This window comes from Alosa pseudoharengus, unplaced genomic scaffold (assembly GCF_046254945.1).
Source record: "Alosa pseudoharengus isolate Yale_2024_CS ecotype anadromous, Long Island Sound unplaced genomic scaffold, YU_APseudo_1.1 YU_APseudo_1.1_scf_8, whole genome shotgun sequence".
In the NCBI taxonomy this organism is placed as follows: domain Eukaryota; kingdom Metazoa; phylum Chordata; class Actinopteri; order Clupeiformes; family Clupeidae; genus Alosa; species Alosa pseudoharengus.
The window spans coordinates 2,371,946-2,377,833 of NW_027468870.1; the positions used below are offsets into that span (position 1 = coordinate 2,371,946).

A 5,888-nucleotide genomic window follows, 5' to 3' on the forward strand; every position below is an offset into this window, starting at 1 on the left:
CCAGATGTGGGGTATAGCCAAGTAATTCTGGTACATAACGTTGAAAACAGATACATGTGTTTATTCAAAGCACACATACAAATACTGTTTGCTTACTTGACTAGCCTACTTCAAGTATTAGCCTACGCACAATAGATTTGTCTTCTTTAGCCTACATAATGCATAGGCTACACGTTGTAAACAAAAAGCAGCTGTGACAGGCAGCGGCCGCATATATTCTGCGTCATATCTCGACGTGAACTCTACAAGCCCCCACCCCTCACTCGACAACCACACGGAGATTCTGTAATGTGCGTGTATGTCGTTCACATGCTGTCTATGAAGGTATATTGGGTGCAAAAGTGGCGAGCACATTTAACTGCAGATTTTGCATGTGCACACTAAAGTCGTAAATGTGTAACAGTAAAGTTGAAGTTGTACATATTTTTTTATATCTTGTTAACACAAAATAGGGGCTACGGGTTCACAAATCCTTTTTACAGGTACACAAATCCTATCCTGTGAGTCACAACTTTCAAGAGTCATGCACTCGACACTTTTGCTCCAAACGTTGCAGCGCAGTTGGTGCGAAACACATTTGCACATTCGTGTTTCATAATCTGAGAACATGCACAACATTCGTGCATTTGTAAACCCAAATGTGAACTAATGCATCCGAAGTTGTGCATCTGTGAAATAATTTCTCATTAATAAAATTCTACAGATCGCTTTGATTTTCTTGCACGACTACAAGTCAATTGATACAGGTGCTCGAATCTGCTTCTACGAGTGACGAGTGACTTTTGCTCCTGGCTAGGTGATATAATAGGAGCAAAAAGATTTGTATGTGTGCACGTCGAGCGAATCGATCGAGAAAACAAGGCGGCCGGATCTGGATCCTGGATCGCGCTCAGACTACCATTGCCTGCTCATAAGGTAAGCAACATGATAATAATATGAAGAAAGTTATCTTGTTTGTTGGTTTACATTATCATGACAGCTATGTTTAGCTTAGCTTACCTGCTTGCTAAATCCTCCAGTGCCAGATCAAGCTAGCTAGCTATCGCTAGATAAATAACTAGTTTAGAAGTACAGAAATATAACACTGCCGGTCCAAAATCGTTAGGACACATAATCTGACATCAATTTTCGAACACACCGCAACAAATATTTTTTCCTCGCTTTGTGCAAAGAAAAACTATAAATCTAAATCGTGTGTCCTTCATTGATAAGGAAACATGCTGAGGTTACTTACTTTATGAGCAGGCAATGGTAGTCTGAGCGCGATCCAGGATCCAGATCCGGCCGCCTTGTTTTCTCGATCGATTGCTCGACGTGCACACATACAAATCTTTTTGCTCCTATTATATCACCTAGCCAGGAGCAAAAGTCACTCGTCACTCGTAGAAGCAGATTTGAGCACTTGTATCAATTGACTTGTAGTCGTGCAAGAAAATCAAAGCGATCTGTAGAATTTTATTAATGGGAAATTATTTCACAGATGCACAACTTCGGATGCATTAGTTCACATTTGGGTTTACAAATGCACGAATGTTGTGCATGTTCTCAGATTATGAAACACGAATGTGCAAATGTGTTTCGCACCAACTGCGCTGCAAAGTTTGGAGCAAAAGTGTCGAGTGCATGACTCTTGAAAGTTGTGACTCACAGGATAGGATTTGTGTACCTGTAAAAAGGATTTGTGAACCCGTAGCCCCTATTTTGTGTTAACAAGATATAAAAAAATATGTACAACTTCAACTTTACTGTTACACATTTACGACTTTAGTGTGCACATGCAAAATCTGCAGTTAAATGTGCTCGCCACTTTTGCACCCAATATACCTTCATAGCTGTCAGGAGATTGGATTTATATCATAAACACGGGCATACATGCATGTGGGGTGTCCGTGCATGCACACTAACACACAAATACACACTAACACACAAATACACACATGCACATACACACACACACATACTCACACACACACACACGCACACACCTACAGTCAACATCAGTGGGGAGAGCAGGAGCCAGAAAAGTGTGATTTAAAATCTGTGTGTGTGTGTGTGTGTGTGTGCATTTGTGTGTGTGTATGTGTCTGAATGTGTGTGTGTGTGTGTGTGTGTCTGAGTGTGTGTGTGTATATGTGTGTGTGTATGTGTGTGTGTGTATGTGTGTGTGTGTATTTGTGTGTGTGTATGTGTGTGTGTATTTGTGTGTGTGTATTTGTGTGTGTATGTGTGTGTGTGTGTGTGTGTGTCTGAGTGTGTGTGCTTGTGTGAGTGTGTGTGTGTATGTATGTGTGTGTGTGTGTGTGTGTGTTGGTTTAAGCTGAGTACACTGGTTGGTGCTCAGACTGAAACATGCCCCATCTCACCCTGAGAAAGGGCAAAACACAGGCCAACTATTCAAGTTACAGACCTGCTTTAAAAGCCCTTTAGACACACACACGCACACGCACGCAAGCACACACACACTCACTGCTTTTAAGACCTGACAATGAATGTGTCTCTGTGTGTGTGTGTGTGAGAGAGTGACCTGAAAATGTGTGTGTATATGAGTGACACTATTTTTGTGACCTTGTGACAATGCATATTTGTGTGTGTGTGTGTGTGTTTGGGGGCTTCAGGAGAAAAGCAATGTCCTATTAGAATGTGTTTGTCTAAATTTGCATGCTTCACTTACAAAATCTCCATAGCAACCCCACTAGGTCAGCCAATGAGACTGTAAGCGTGGAGGGGTGTGGTATAGAAACACACACACACACCAGGATATTTATCATGTAGGTGTTCTCTGTATAACAGAGCCAATTACTGCAGATTTACTTAGTTAAAGCAGAAGAGCACTCATTAACTAGTACGACAGATGGGACACACACACACACACACACACACACTCACATACAAATAGTGATGTGTGAATGAACTGGGTCACAATCCTGGTGAAATGAGTGTGTTGCGATGAACATGAGTCTGGAGTCTGTGTGAGAAGCAGGGGATAGAGAGAGAGGGGGAGAGAGAGAGAGGGGAAGAGAGAGAGGGGAAGAGAGAGAGGGGTAGAGAGAGAGGGGGATAGAGAGAGAGGGGTAGAGAGAGAGGGGGAGAGAGAGAGGGGAAGAGAGAGAGGGGGATAGAGAGAGGGGGGAAGAGAGAGAGGTAGAGGTAGAGAGAGGGGGATAGAGAGAGAGCGGTAGAGAGAGGGGGATAGAGAGAGAGGGGTAGAGAGGTAGAGGTAGAGAGAGAGGGGTAGAGAGAGAGGGGGATAGAGAGAGAGAGCGGTAGAGAGGTAGAGGTAGAAAGAGAGAGGGGTAGAGAGAGAGAGCGGTAGAGAGAGGGGGATAGAGAGAGAGGGGTAGAGAGGTAGAGATAGAGAGAGAGGGGTAGAGAGAGAGAGCGGTAGAGAGGTAGAGGTAGAGAGAGAGAGGGGTAGAGAGAGAGAGAGGTAGAGAGAGGGGGGTAGAGAGAGAGGGGTAGAGAGGTAGAGGTAGAGGGGGATAGAGAGAGAGCGGTAGAGAGAGGGGGATAGAGAGAGAGGGGTAGAGGTAGAGAGAGAGGGGTAGAGAGAGAGGGGGATAGAGAGAGAGCGGTAGAGAGAGGGGGATAGAGAGAGAGGGGTAGAGAGAGAGGGGTAGAGAGGTAGAGGTAGAGAGAGAGAGGGGTAGAGAGAGAGAGCGGTAGAGAGAGGGGGATAGAGAGAGAGCGGTAGAGAGGTAGAGGTAGAGAGAGAGGGGGATAGAGAGAGAGCGGTAGAGAGGTAGAGGTAGAGAGAGAGGGGTAGAGAGAGGGGGATAGAGAGAGAGCGGTAGAGAGGGGTAGAGAGAGAGGGGGATAGAGAGAGAGCGGTAGAGAGGTAGAGAGAGAGGGGTAGAGAGGGGGATAGAGAGAGAGGGGGATAGAGAGAGAGCGGTAGAGAGGTAGAGGTAGAGAGAGAGGGGGATAGAGAGAGAGCGGTAGAGAGGTGGGGCTCTTATAGGCTCTGCCTCCAAAAGCAGCCCAGACGGAGCCAGACTAAGCCAATCACATCGCTCCACCACACAGCTAACTGTGACAGCGCCCTGAATCAACCAATCAACACGCTTCAGCACCCTGGAACAGCCAAACAGCACGCCGCAGAACACAATGGAGGACGGCCATGACCATCACATGTGTACCAAGCTAGCTGACCACGAGCCAGCATCTCCACCGACTTACACACAGGCAGCATCTCCACTGACACACACACACACACACCATCCGTAATCCATACATTAATAACACACACACCATCTGAAATCCATACATTAATAACACACACACACCATCCGTAATCCATACATTAATAACACACACAGACACCATACACTGCCCCTTCCGTAATCCATACATTAATAACACACACACACACACCATACACTGCCCCATCAGTAATCCATACATTAATAACACACACACACACACCATACACTGCCCCATCCGTAATCCATACATTAATAACACACACACCATACACTGCCCCATCCGTAATCCATACATTAATAACACACACACCATACACTGCTGAATACACACACTGTACACACCACACACACAGGTGAGGATTCTAATGTATATATTTTTAACATCATTAACGGCCACATGTGAATGTATGTATATATTTTAAACATTATTAACGACCACATCTGAATAATGTATATATTTTAAACATCATTAACGGCCACATCTGAATAATGTATATATTTTAAACATCATTAACGGCCACATCTGAATAATGTATATATTTTAAACATCATTAACGGCCACATCTGAATGTATGTACTGTAGTACCTACTTTTGTGCTTCTGTTTTTGAATGATGAAATAACAGGTTCTACAGCATCGGATGATAATTATCATATGTGTTTTAATATGTTGATAACATGCAAGATACAAAATTACATTAATGGCAAGAAATAGACACTTCAAATGATTATATAAAAATAACACAATTAAACATCCACACACATATATATGATATATATATATATATATATATATATATATCAATCATATTCATACAAAATATATCAAAGTCCATATGCGAGTGAACTACTGCAAATGGGTCAGAAGTAGACGGCATGCTGCAGGAGAATGGAGACGCCACAGAGAGGGGGCGCCAGAGACACAGGAAGTGAGAGAAAGAGACAGACGGACAGAAGGACAGACGAGAGAGAGAGAGAGAGAGAGAGAGGGAGAGAGAGGGAGAAAGAGAGAGAGAGAGAGAGGGAGAAAGAGAGAGAGGGAGAAAGAGAAAGGGAAAGAGAGAGAGAGAGGGGAAAGAGAGAGAGAGGGAAAGAGAGAGAGAGAGGGGGAAAGAGAGAGATGGAGAAAGAGAGGGAAAGGGAGAGAGAGAGAGAAAAAGAGAGAGGACATCCTGAGCAGTCAGCACCTGATTGTGAGGCTTAAACAGCCAGAGTGAAAAGCTGCTGCAGTCCTGTCACACTTCATGACCTCACACACACACTCTCTCACACACACACACATACACTTACACATGCACACACACACACACACACACAAACTCACACAGAATGCCTATGCATGGATACACACTGATACGGTATAAAATCAGCTAAGAGTTATGTAGGGATGCGTATGTGCAATATGCTTTGGGATATTTGTGTAGAACAACAACATGGTGCAAACTACTAGCTGTGATTTGGTGCTGTGGTGTCTCTGACCCCACGGGTGAGGATGTGTGCGGGGGTTTAGCCCGAGGTCACTTGAGGTCATTTGAGTCCAGTACCTCTCAGCAGTAGCTTTGAGTGCAACACCTGTAGTGATCACAATGGATGATGTCACAGCAACGGCTTATCTGTGACGGAAATAGCGTCATACTTTTATGACGTCATCCCATGGGAGTTCTACTCAGCTGTGACACGGTGTTAT

General features: G+C 44.3%; 1 protein-coding gene across 4 annotated transcripts in view; it reads right to left on the reverse strand.

Moving 5' to 3' along the window:
* Nucleotides 1–4,843: 4,843 nt before the first annotated feature.
* Nucleotides 4,844–5,888, reverse strand: part of phldb2a (pleckstrin homology-like domain, family B, member 2a) — a 91,019-nt gene continuing 89,974 nt past the window's right edge. For all 4 annotated transcript variants that reach the window (XM_076273727.1, XM_076273726.1, XM_076273728.1 and 1 more), the window contains one exon: nt 4,844–5,888. This exon is cut by the window's right edge and continues 1,770 nt beyond it. The gene's annotated coding sequence lies outside the window, so the exon portion shown is untranslated.